Here is a 12,891-nt window from a genome sequence, read left to right as displayed (position 1 = left end):
AGCTTTCTATTTTTCTTCCAGGTCATCCCACAGCAGTTCAAAAGGTGACCTGTCACGGGAAAGGGGGCAAGTCGATGCATTTTAAGAAACCCACCCTTGTATCTCCCCATGGCCAGAATGTGACCTGCACCGAGTTTCTGAACTTGAGCATTAACCCCTTTGCTCTGCACTTGAGCAGTTTGACTGGGTCTGATGAGAAATTTTTTTTCCAGAACAACCTCAAGCTGTTTCTCAGTCCACAGAGCATTATCTAAGCGTGAATGCTCTGAGTGTGCTTGGTTGGCAGGGTGTGGGGATGCCATTATAGAAGATGGAAAATGAAGGCTTCGACACATTTAGGTGCAAGAATGGTCCTACGAGGAGTAGTTTTTCAGAGGGCCCATATTTTTATTTTATTTTTTATTTTTATTTATTTATTTATTTAGGCAAGGCAACCCTTGGTTGACCTCACAGATTTGCAAGGACCTTGTCAGCTTACAATTCCTTATTTTTTATTTTTTACGCCTACAGCACCTGGTCTTCCTAGGTGGTCTCCCATCCAAGTACTAACCAGGCCTGACCCTGCTTACCTTCCAAGATCAGACGGGATCGGGCTTATTTAGGGTGGCATGGCCGTAGACTATTTTTATTTTTTTAACCTACAATGCTAATTCCTTTCATTATGCTCTCTTTATTTTTCTTTCTCCTGGGTTTCTTGGCTTCCTTCAGAAGTAATGGCTGCCTTTATGTGTGTGGCATATCCAATCTATGGCCCTTTCCTCCTACCCTTTGATTTAATTCCTTCCACTTTTCTCTTTCTGTCTTTTCTTCTTAATCACAAAACAGCAAGAGTGATGCAAATCAGTGTCTCCTTTTCCCCTCTCCCCAGGGCAGAGGTCAGGATCTGGGACAGTGGCTGGTCCAAAATTTCTATACAAGAGGAACTCAGGATGCTCTGGGGAGGGGTGACACAGGCGACATATCTTAAAGCTCTGTCTGCTTAGCCGGTACAATCTTTACATGGACTGATTACTTCTACTAGATCAACAGTCCCCAACCTTTTTGGCACCAGGGACCAGTGCTCCTATGAGAATCTAATGCCTGATGATCAGAGGTGGAGCTGAGGCAGTGATGCTAGTGCTAGGGAGTGGCTGCAAATACAGATGAAACTTTGCTCCCTTGCCTGCTGCTCACCTCCTGCTGTGCAGCCCGATTCCTAACAGGCCACAGGTCTGTGGCCCAGGGGTTGGGGACCCTTATACTAGATGACTGCAAGAGCACTAGTGGATATTATGGGGGGATAGTATGCCTAACCTCTTGCTACTGGTCCAGCCCAGATTCAGGGGGTCTCGGCTTTACAGACTGTAAGGGGCAAGATGCTATGCATGGTATTTGCCTTACCAGGTCTTTTGCCCCTGCCCTGCTCTTCCCTCCCCACCTCTAGTGTATTCACCTCCTTCTCCCCATCCCTACTCACTAGGAGGGCTTAATAAAAAACCAGAGACAGCACAAAAGCATGAGTGGCAGTGGCCTGCACCCATTATTCAAACTTGGAGATTCAGAATTCCATAAACTGCAAGGGTTTTGTGCATGTGGTATATTCTGGAATTTGAACTCACCGTAGGCAACGTCTGCTTTATAGTATCATCTTTCATAGCATAGATTTATCATTCTGTATAATCTATTAACGTACCTCTGTGGAAATCATTGAACTTATTGGGCAGAGCTAATTTTTTTTTTTTTTAGTTTTTTAGTATGTGAATAATTACATTTCATCCATAAAATGCAGTGGGGAAAAAAGAAATGCAAGTATATTTTTTCTGGTTTCCAAGAACAGATCATGCAAAGCACTAGTCTAAATAGATATGAAAATACTCTTAACATCTGGAATTTATTAGGGAAAAAAAAGAGCACATTTTAACACTCCACATTTAAGCTATAAATTCCTTAAAGCTTTCTCATTGCCATGTTGATGCAAGATGAATAGTGTATAAGCTCCAGTAGGCTTGTTGTGACATGCCCATGGTTTAATATTGCACGAGGTATGTGAAATAACTTTCAAAAAATCAGCATTACTTTGTCGCTTTACAAGGATACTCTCTGTCTGTGTTTCCCCAGAAAATGTGCTATGTTCTCACTTTTTCTTCATGAACATAGATCTATTTCCCAAAAGAATCTAATATCTGGAATGAGATGGGATAAATTTTTAATTTTTAAAATCTTGAGACAGTTGGCAATTTTTGAATAATTTTGGTTTCTTTTAAGTTGTCAATCGAAAGGGGAAGTCGATAGTTGTAGATCAGGTTTCTCAGCCCCAGGAAAGATTGTTTTAAAGGTCTAAAGAGAGTGTAGATCTGATCCACTGCAAACTTGAAGTGGTGGTTCTCTTTACCTTTCTCACTCTAGCCTGTTATTTTGAGGGGAGGGAGAGCAGTTTATTTATGTAGCAATCACATTAAATAAAGGTCCAGTTCTATTGCAGTCATTTTCTGGTTGGCCCTTGGCCCCACAGGCCCGTAAGGGCCGTGGCTCTCAGGCCACAGGGTGGCAGGGAATGAAGTGCGCAAATCCTGCAACCTTGTAAATGTTACTCTGTTAGGAACAGCTATTGCCAGGATTTTTAGAAAACCCAGAAAACAAACAGGCAAAAGCTTACTTTGAAGTGCACTGTGCTCCCTTTGACATAACCTCTGTTTTTCTTTGCCCGGTAAAAAGAAAACGCCCTCTATAATCGCTCTGGGTGTTGACACACCTTTTTCGCTCCAGCTCATCTGTTGGTGTCAAATGAGAGAATCATCAGACTGGAATGAGTTTCGAGAGGCCACAGACCAAAATTCCAGGCAGGACTGCACCCACATTATCCTGAAGAGATGAGACAGTCTTGAAAGGTTTTGAAAGGTTTTCTGGGAGAGGAATTCCACAGCCAGTGGAATTCTAAGACCTAACAAGCTGCTCTGTCAGAGGAGACTTTGAGAGCAAACCTGAATCCTCGTGCTGAAATGTAAACCCACTATCCCGGGCTGTGTACACTGGTGACTACCCTCAGTGTAAGAGCACATCATATGCCTGTCAGCTCGTGCTAATTTGCCTTCATCCTTCTCCTCTCAGAGCTAAATAATCCATTTCACATTCGTGATATTTTCTGAAATCTGAGAACTAAGCTCAATATTTTTGATAAACGATGCCCTGGATTGAAATTGATGGAAAGGCTATCTCACAGAGTCTTTGGATCTTATAATCCTGTTTATCCATCTCCAGATGGTGCTTGCATTTAAACTATACTATCATCGGCATTGTTTCATAATTAGCATTCCATAACTTTGGCCTTACAGGGCAAACCACCCAGGCATCTGAGGAGACTGCATCTGACTATCAGGCAAAAAAGCCTGCTTACCATTTTTTCCACCCCTGTATTTACTCTTGTGCCTAATGATTGACAGTATCAACTTCTTTAGCGTTGAAGCTTAGCTTTCTTAGCTATAATAAATAGTTTGGGTAAATTTTTATTTTTGTGTTGTTGAAACTGCAGTATTTCTAGTCACTGCCAGATTTAGGCTCTCCCTTGATATCTTAATGAACGTTTGAAATGTTTCATTCTTAGACAGCCCAGGAATCTTTAATGCTTTTTCGGCCTCTTGACTTTCTGCTTTCAGGAAACAAAATAAGGCAGCTTTAGGGAATCTTTTTGTTTGCATTCTAGTGCTGTGTCTACAAGGAGGTAAAGGAAAGGAGTGTTGGGGAGAGGGTAGGCACTGCAAGGAACTCAAGGACTAGATGTATCCTCTTCTGCTGTTGTATGTTTTGAACTAATGCCGAGGGCTGACTTTGTGGGCTTGAGAAGATACGCAGTTCCTCCCCTTTAAGCACAGAAGGAATTTAGTTTGCAAATGAACCTATATCATAGGAAGAAAGCAGTGCCAGATCCAAAATGTATGAGGAAAAAAACACCATAATGCTATTTGTGATTACCCCCCAAAGCTCCCCACCCGCCTAAGCAACCAAACTGTCTCAGGTACCGACATTCAACACGGAGCTAGCTCTGGAACCACACATTACAGGCTAGAAAACTATGCCCTCCCCATGGGAGTGCCTTCCATTTAAAGAAAGTCAGAAACAAATGATTAAACACATTTCTTTCACCAGCCCACCGGTGTGGCTTTCTCTTTATCCTTTCTGCTGCTTCTCTTCCAAGGGTGTTGGAGAAGGCCCATGACAGCACACTGATGGAAACCTCACGTGTCCTTAGCTCCCCCATCTTTGGTCAGTGAGTTCTGCCATGACCCCCACTGTACTTCATTAATTTCAGAGTTAGCCTGTGAAATGGAGGAGGCTGGAAAGGGGAATAAATCACTTTATAAGAAAGAAAATTGTCCAGGCATATGTGATAAAATGTGTTCCTTAAAGGTAGAGGGGAAAAAAGGGAGGCTTTGTTTGTTAAAATAATGCTGAGCTGTTAAGTATCTCTCTGGGTTACTATTGTATTGTGGTTTCTAGAGGCAAAGTGGGAGGAAACAGAGAGAAGAGGCTCTTCACAGGAAAGGAGCCGGAATGCTGTCAAGCTGGACTCAAACCACAGTGTTTCATTCTAGTCTGTGGCTCACTTGCTTGTATTACAGCTTTCATCTGCAGTTCTGACATCTCTGTGATTTGACAAGAGATTATGAAATGTTCACCAGGCGCTGGCCAGGCTGGTGCTGGCAGATGGGGTGGGGGCACACCGCTTTGGAGACTGAATGGCTTGCTTGCAGGAACGGGATCTTTCTGGGTTTATCTGGCCACAGAGTCCATCTTGCCCTTCACCTGCACCGCAGCTGCTTCCCTCCAGTGCCGGCCGGGCACTGTCCAAGCAAGTACCAGGAATCGCGCTGAAACTCCCTTCTGATACCAGTGGCTTTTCCGGTTTGAGCAGTGCCGCTGTAAACCATCTGGTGCTGGGCGGCGTCCAAGTCTGCGATCTTAACTCCTCAGATTCTCTCCCTTGGCCCGCACCAGATCATATGATCTGCAAATGTGCGACCCTTGGATACCCACGGTAAATGAGATGCGGTGATGGTGAATGGGATAGGTCAGCTTGGGAGTTTCTGGCTTGAAGTACTAGAAAAACTGACTTTGCGTCAGTTTCATTTTCTGCGAAGTAAGTTAATAATATTGCCTATGTTGTTTGGTGAGAATTCAGTGAAAACCCACATAAGGCATTTGGCATGGTCCCCGGCACATAGGAAGTGTGCTGGCTGGAATTCATCCAGAATGTTGTGCTTGGTCCTAGGTAGCACTTATCAAAAGGGACATCGACATCCTCAAAGGGCCATTGGAGAATGGAGAATTGTTCTAGAGATTTGATGGGTTAGAGGGGATGCTAATGATACCGTGAATTATTTGGAGAGTTTGGAGTATAGAAAACTGCATTAAACATGTTGTTTCACATAAGCTATTTTAAGTATATTTACATTAGAAAAATGTCTGACAGATATTTGCTAGCGGTGTGATCTCTAGATGGTGGGGTAAGGAAAATAAGTTCCTTTATCTGAATCTTCTAATTTTCTAAATTTATCCATTCCACAAATATTGTCTGAAGTTCTACCATGTGCCAGGCACAGTTCATCTTGTTTGTTGGCTATTTCCCCAGTTTCTTGACACGGCTGCCTTGGAATTCGTCCCATACAGGAATGAATCAACCAAAAACCTGTATGATATATTGTCAGGTAGTAATAAGTGTTATGAAAAATAAAGAGGAGTAAAAGGATAGAGAAGAGGGGGGTAGAGAAGGAAAACTTGTTCCAGGTGGTTCATGAGAACAGATGGAAAGCAACCTGAATGAATTGAAGGAGTGAGTATACATATGGGAAATAATGATTACCATGTTCATTGTTATATATAGTTGCCTACTTTGTTTACAGTATAGTGTATTATGCATATTATGCAATTTATTCAACTCATCTTTTTCATTTTTTATTATCACAAATGTGCATCTCCTTGCTTACAGTAAGCTTTACTATTCAGACATATTTTTATGGAAACTCATTTTGGGGTCACTGTCTATTTCCCACTTGGTTCTTGAACCTCTCTTATCTTGTGATATGAGGAGCCAGGAGGTGATGGGTACGGAGTGGGTGTGAGGCTACTTCAGTTTCTAGGCCGTTTAGAATTAATTTGTTTGCCTGCTTACTTGCAGGCCCAGCCAGGGTTCAGGAAGCAGCCAATTCAATTGCACATGTTGAAAGGCAAAGTGTAGATTACTACGATTAATAGGATCTATGCCTCAACGTGATGAGTCATTCTGGTTGCTTAATTGGGGTTTGTGTAAACACGGAGATAGGATAGTAACCCATCATTCTTTCAAGGCCCAATTCTATCTTGACACTTTTTAGCAAGCACAAAAAGCATAGCGTGATGATCATTATAATTAAGATGATAATGGTCATTGCTGCTAACATTCTGCCAGGTGCCATTGTGGTTAAATGATTTACCTGCACTTTGTTCATTTAATCTTCACAACTCTGTGGTTGAGTATCGTTCCCATTTTACAAGGTGAGTAAAGCGAGGCTGAGAAAATTTTAACAATTTAACCTAGGCTGAGCTGGTACTCAGATCTGGGTTTGTGTTTTGTTTTCTAATAGTGGTAAAGCCTGTCTTTAAAGAATTTTCCTTCATCATTTTCTCTGCCTCTATTCCCTCTTCCATTTTCTTCCTTTTCTGGAAACAAGATGATCCTAGTTGGGAATAGTATTGACTGGGTTAGGTGATTTGGAAAGGAGAGAAGATTCAGACTTTTTCCTCTATTTAAACACACTGTTCTCTGAAGCAGTCAGCAGGGCCCCTGATGGGAGAGAACACTGAGCAGATTTGAAATTTGTCTCTTCTACCCTTGCCTGGCACTTTGGATTAGATGTACCAATGAGTGGTAGAAGGGCCCATCGGTCAGGAACCATGTGGTAAGGAAGGAGAAGCCAGGGCCTGCCTGTGCCTTCATTGGAACGGGAGCTTGTTTATGGCATCAAGCATTTTTAAGTGATTTTCTTTAAATGAAATAGTGCATGTTAAAGTATCTTTTAAAAATCGGGGACACGTTTAAAAATGATTGTATCGAGTATCTCAATAGTCGACAACTTGGCTGTCTCCTGCACTTTAATGAAAAGTCTGAAAGTATGTGCCTTGAGTTTTATATGTTTATAAAGTTTGTATGTATATGTGTGTTAATACATGTAAATGCATGCATGTGTGTATATGTATATGTACACACACATACGAATCTAAATCTTCAGTCATTTTCCCAAAGCAAAAACATTGTCTTCAATCCAGAAAAAAAAAAAATAGGGTCCTTCTACGCTTGCTGTAAAATACACAGCTTTTCTCATCTGCAGAGTTTATTGACTGTTTCATCATTAAAGGTACTTGGTTTCTCTAGAATAGAGAATTCAATACGTGCTGAATTGGATCAATATAAAAATTTATGAACAATGCAGGCCTTGTCAGGGAACTCTTTTACTCCTGTTCATATAATTCTCTGTGGGAGTTTCTGCCTCAGGGATCACATCAGTACTTAGTGCACGCTGAAATATTCATGTCCTCTGATTAGCAGGATTTAATTGTTACATCTTCATCTCCTTCATGATATGTCATTAGGATGCAACCCACCTTGAAATTTAAGTAGATGCTGCCAGTTTATTGCACTATCTTTATCTGTTTCTTTCCAAAGATTCTTGCATACACATGTAATTCCTGTTTCCCTTGAAAACAAGATAACACTACAAAAAGTAAGAAATTATTTATTAGTGGAAAATAGTAAGTGATTTATTTTTACTAGCAACTATTGTCTTATAATATTTGTATAGTAAAATTTAAAATATATGTGTTTAGATTTTTTATTTTTGAAGATCAGTTAGTGACTTCCATGTACTGTTAATTAGCATAATTCAGGGCTTTTTCACCTACACAACAATACTTTCCTCTTTAACTTTCCCTCTTAGGATGTGAAAATAGCTGGAGATAACTTTTTCTGTCATTCCTTCCTGGGTCTGATGTCGCTGAATGGTCTATTTCTCAAAATATTGGAAGTTTTAAATAATTAATACATTTTTGCCATGCTAATTTTGCAATTCTGCTTTCCCTTCCCATAAAAAGAACCCTCTGAGACCTTATCTTCTCAACAGCTTCATGGATATCTGTAAGGATCTCAGAAGTGCTATGTATTCCGTTGCAAAGCGTGAAGCATGGTGGTTATGAAGTGGCACTGGGGTTAGGCAGACCTGGGCTTTCATTCTAGCTCTGCCACTTACTAGCTTGACAAGTTACTGAACTCTAAGCCTCAATTCCAACCTCTTTTATTTGGGCTTTACAGTATCCAGATCATAAGGCTATGTGAAGAATAATGGAGAAGGTGCATGTTACATGCTTAATATAGCAGCTAGCACATAGTAAGACCCACGTGATAGCTAATATCATTTTTACTAAAAATTATGATGTGACTTATTTTCAAAGAAGCATATGTCCACGGATGGGGTAGGATTGAGGGTCATCTTCAGATCCCTCAGTGGTCAGTCTTGGTCATCTCCCATCTTTGAGAATCGTCTCCTAGCCATTTATCTGAAGCAAGGAAAGAGTTCCTTCAGGTGGGTCCTAGGGCTGATGGTGTGGCTACTCTGTCAGTCAGCACCATCACCAATGTCAGGCACCCTTGGATGGGATCAGTTTTTCTTGTGCCGATGTTATTCTAGTGCTGCCATGTTAAAGGAGCCTTAGAATGCTGTTTTCAACAAATTTCAGTGGAGGTTTAAAAAGTAAATCAGGGCCCACTGACCTCTCAATGAAATTGTCAGGAAAATAAAACACAAAAAGCTGCTGCTTTCGGAGTTGATCAAGGGCAGCAAAAAGTGATTTGCATGCAGTAAGCAATCTTGTAGATGATATTAAATGAGTTTTAAGTTTCAGGGCCATGAGCAGCCTTTCTTGAAATACTACACAGCAGGTGCCCCTAGCTGGAATTCTAGCAGTAAATAGGAATGTTCCAGTCCTGGAAGCCACTGAACAGGCCTGATTGTGTCCATCTGGCAGGGACTGCTACCCTTTTGCCAGGGATTTTGTTCTTTATATATCTGAATTAGAGCCCCCGGGCTGTGGGGAGTCTTGGAGAGGAAGCCGAATGAGGCTGTTTTCTCGCATACAGATGTCTCCTGCTATTTCCAAGGACAGGGCTGGGACATACACATTTATTCTCTACCCAGGAGCTCCTGGATTGCCAGATGGGAGAGTAGAAATTTTTTTTTGATGAGCTTTGTTCCTCTGGGTCTGTTTTGTGTCTTTACAGTGAGGGAACTGGACTAGACATTCTCAAATTTTCTCACCAGTGGTAAGATTCTGAGTGTTCTTTCAAGTTCAAGAGAAAGATCTTTGCTGATCAGTTTTGTACAGTGAAGTCCTTATGTGGTGAGCTTCAGCAGATCCTTTCTGGGACCAGTGGGCAAAAAAAATATGCAGAGCCCCAAGTGCCTAATCTGTGTAGGGGGTGGGCATCTGGTACAGACCCTTCTCAAAGGGATAAAAAAGCACAGGAAGTTAGAGTTCCCCAGATTCACTTGAGCTGACTGCCAGCTCCAAGCTTCATCACTGCTACCACAAGGCTTGCCCTGCCACCTCCCTCAGCTCCCTGCTTTTTCCCCTGTTCTTGCCCCTGCCAATGCACACATCTTACCTCCCACCCCCATACATGCACATGCTCACACAAGCATCCCGCAAGCAAGGGAGAGCAGTAGCATGTTGAGTTGGTAGTGACAGTGAGCACATAGCAGAGAGAATTAAAGCACGGGGTATCTATGCATTGATATCTCTTCTATTTATTAATTTTCTGTCCTTAGGCTGATTTCTTATCCCTCCTATGTGCCTTGGTTTCCTCATTTATCAGAAGGAGGTAATAATACCTATATCACAGCATTGTGGTGAGGATTAGGTGAGAGTCTATGTGAAATATGCTCAGCCCAAGCACCTGGTACCCACTAAAAATTCAGCAAATGCTAACTATTAATATGATGACTTTTATTATTACTATTGAGTTGACTAGAATTCTCAAAATATTCTCAAAGATAGGCATTGAGGTTTTAACAATGCCTTTCTTCTGTAGGACTCTTCAGCTGATTGAATTGAGTAGAATGGAAAACACGTAGGGCAGAACCTGCCAAGAATATGTGTTGGGTGAAGTTTAGCTGCATTTGTTTCTTCCCCTTTATTGAAGAGTACAGTTCTCTAGGTGAAAGAAGTTGGCACTACCCATTGTTATCACTCAAACCTAAGCAAAAACTGTGTATCCCTTTCTTCTGAAGGGCAAGTGGCTTCGTTAGAAGGACAGAATCGTAATTCCCATCATCACTTAGTAGGAAGGAAACAGACGTACCCTGGCAATAAATGGCAGGACTTACAGGAGCACCCCAGGTAGCCAGATCAAGTAAAAGAGAAACAAAGAGAACAAACAGAGTTTGCCTGGGACGAACTTACCTGCCAATAAAACGGGGAAGGACGGCTCAGCCACCATACCATTGGTGCCTCGTGGTACCTGTCAGGATGGAGAATCTGGGGATGAGCTCAGGCCTCTGTGTCAGCCACAGGTATGGCTGTGGAAGCCATTGGTCCCTTTGAAGGCAGTGCTGTTAAAGGGCTGACCAGAGAGTCTCAGAAAGATGAGGTAGACTCGGAGTTGGATAGCCTAGATTCAGGTTCTGGATTCCCCTCACCAGTCCTGGTCTTTGAGGAAAGGGCTTGTCCCTCAGTGAACTGGGAATCATAGCTTCCCTTCAGGCCAGAGAGCTGTGGTATGATGATAAAGATCCAATGGATGATGCGCGGGGGAGTGTTGGCTAAACAGGACTATGAAGGCATGTGTGGATTGTCTTTTATTGCCAGCAGCAATGGAGAAGCACCTATCACTGTAAACACATAGCAATGCTCCCGGGTTCATCCGAGTCATTGGGCTTTTGGCTTTAAAGGGCATCTTAAAAAATGTGAAGCTGTCTGTCCCATGACTAATGTGTAATGAGAAGAACATCTACCTATTTAGCCCAGGAGGAACCAATGGGAGAGGCTGTCACAAAGGCACTGCTAACTTCTCATCCAGGCCCTGCGTGGCTGGAAACTATCTGTCAGAGGCTAAGCAAGCCTGTTCTTATAGCCAGTTGAACAATGAAATATTAGTCAAGTAATGTTTCATCCAAAAATAACCATTTTGACAGTTGTCTTGCAGCCAAATTTCCAGGTGGTTAAGTTTCATTTGGATACACACTGTAAAATGAATGTGAAGGAGAACTCAAAACAGTCTAGGGAATTAGTACCTTTTATCTCCAGAAATATGAGGTATGTATGGGTTTATATCCTTCACACACTAGATCCAAATTTATATAGGAAGTGTCAACATCTCATCCCAACCTTGCTTAGGCCTTGGGTTAAAATTTCACAGAGCATTAAGATCCTTGCCAGTCATCTCCTTAAGATAAGCGTTAGGACTTCAACGGAATCCAGCAAAGCAGCTATAGTCTCTCAGTACTGTGCTGATACCTTCCAGGAAGTAAGCTGCTCGAAGACAGGACTGTTTTACTTATTCATCTGAATATCCCTCTCACTGCCTCTGATGGGGCTTGGTCTGAGAAGGTTGTTGACTTGAGATTTCTTGACTTAAAACTTGGCTGAGAAAGAGGAAATGTATATTCGTTGAATGCTTACCTGGTTCCAGACACCGTGCTTTTTACTTTATGGATGCTGTCTCATTTTGTCTTTATGACAGCCCTAATACAAAGCGATTAAATAAACTATCCAAAGACAATCCACCAATAAGTGGCAAAATGAGATTTGAACCCAAGTTTATTTGATTCTTTATGAATTAGGATTAGATCAACTTCATTTGCCAGAATACCTCAATGTAATAGTGGTCTACACAACAGAGGTCTGTTTCTTGCTGTTCTGTTACAGAAGTCTGGAGTCAGGTTGTCCAGAGATGGTAGGGTGGCTTTACGGAGTTGTTGGGGAATCAGGCACCTTTCGGCTCCCTGGAGTGTTGACCTCATCTTTGTGAAGCTCTATCCAGCAAAAATGGAGGACGAGAAAAAGGGCGAGACCTCTCTCAAAAAGGTTTTCCCAGAACTCGCACATCATAGTTTTGCTTACATCTTGTTGGCCAGAACTTTCTCACGGTTGCACCTAATTCCAACTTCAAGGGAGGCCAGGAACTGGGATATTTTAGCTGAGCCCCTCTATAACCAGCTAAAAATCAGGGGCTTCTTCCTGAGCATGAAGAGAAAAAATGTGTCAGGGAAAAGACTAGCACAGACACCAAACATCATATATTTTCTTTGTTTGATTACTGAAACATCTTCTCTTAATGGTACTTCATAGTTCATAAGTCTGAAGCTCTGACTCAAGTTAGAGGCCATTTCAGAAACCAGAATGTAAGTAAAGAGATCAAAAAAAGTAGAATCAATATAATGCTTCTATTATAGGTATTTGACAATTTTGGTTGTTTTGATAAATTTGTCTTTCTAGGATTTAAACCTACTGTCGCTCCTTTTAAAAAATTACTCAGAAAGACCTCTATACTTCTTATTTTTTTTTAATGCTTGGTTTGACACTACACAGTTTCATCACTTGACTTGTAGCATTACTCACACACTCAGTAGCTTTCGAATTGGCAGAGATACCACCAGCTCTGCCATAACGAGGGCGAAACTCAAAAAGAAGGGAGGTCAAATCAGCTTTTGATTACTGAGCTAGTGACAAGGTGGGACAAGGAGGGCTGCTGAACTGAAATTTACAGGGAGTGTCCTGCACTCCCTGTGGTGGGAACTTTAACTCATCTTGTGTTCAGTCATCTCCTGGTAACGGAGAGGCCTCTCAGCCTGAATCAAAGCAACAGGTCTGTGACTTATAGGCAAACTT

At 41.8% G+C, this 12,891-nt stretch overlaps 1 protein-coding gene and 1 pseudogene across 1 annotated transcript in view; one reads left to right on the top strand and one right to left on the bottom strand.

Annotated features, from left to right (window-relative positions):
- Positions 1-12,891, top strand: part of MCC (mutated in colorectal cancers) — a 379,504-nt gene that overhangs the window by 258,137 nt on the left and 108,476 nt on the right. The window lies entirely within an intron of this gene.
- On the bottom strand, positions 502-620 carry LOC112480680 (annotated as a pseudogene).

The sequence above is a fragment of the Pteropus alecto genome, unplaced genomic scaffold (genome assembly GCF_000325575.1).
Source record: "Pteropus alecto unplaced genomic scaffold, ASM32557v1 scaffold20, whole genome shotgun sequence".
Lineage (NCBI taxonomy): Eukaryota > Metazoa > Chordata > Mammalia > Chiroptera > Pteropodidae > Pteropus > Pteropus alecto.
The sequence above is the reverse complement of the archived record's forward strand: the minus strand, read 5'-3'. Positions and strand labels throughout refer to the sequence as shown.